The sequence below is a fragment of the Microtus ochrogaster genome, unplaced genomic scaffold (assembly GCF_000317375.1).
Source record: "Microtus ochrogaster isolate Prairie Vole_2 unplaced genomic scaffold, MicOch1.0 UNK47, whole genome shotgun sequence".
Taxonomy (NCBI): Eukaryota; Metazoa; Chordata; class Mammalia; order Rodentia; family Cricetidae; genus Microtus; species Microtus ochrogaster.
This window is the reverse complement of record NW_004949145.1, coordinates 821,262-821,774: the sequence shown is the minus strand read 5'-3', so window position 1 is coordinate 821,774 and position 513 is coordinate 821,262.

Genomic DNA, 513 nt, shown 5'->3' with positions numbered 1-513 from the left:
ATTCCCAAGAGTGGTATTGCTGGGTCCAGGGGTAGGTTGATCCAGAATTTCCTGAGAAACCGCCACACTGCTTTCCAAAGTGGTTGCACATGTTTGCATTCCCACCAGCAATGTGAGTGTACCCCTTTCTCCACAACCTCTCCAGCAAAGGCTATCATGGGTTTTTTTTTTATTTTAGCCATTCTGACAGGTGTAAGATGGTATCTTAAAGTTGTCTTTATTTGCATTTCCCTGATCTCTAAGGAAGTTGAGCATGACCTTAGTGTCTTTTGGCCATTTGAACTTCTTCTGTTGGGAGTTCTCTGTTCAGCTCAGTGCCCCATTTTATAATTGGGTTGACCCTTTTATGGTCTAGTTTCTTGAGTTCTTTATATATTTTGGAGATCAGAACTTTGTTAGTTGTAGGGTTGGTGAAGATCTTCTCCCAATCAGTGGGTTGCCTTTTTGTCTTTGTGACAGTGTTCTTTGCTTTACAGAAGCTTTTCAGTCTCAGGAGGTCCCATTTATTCAATG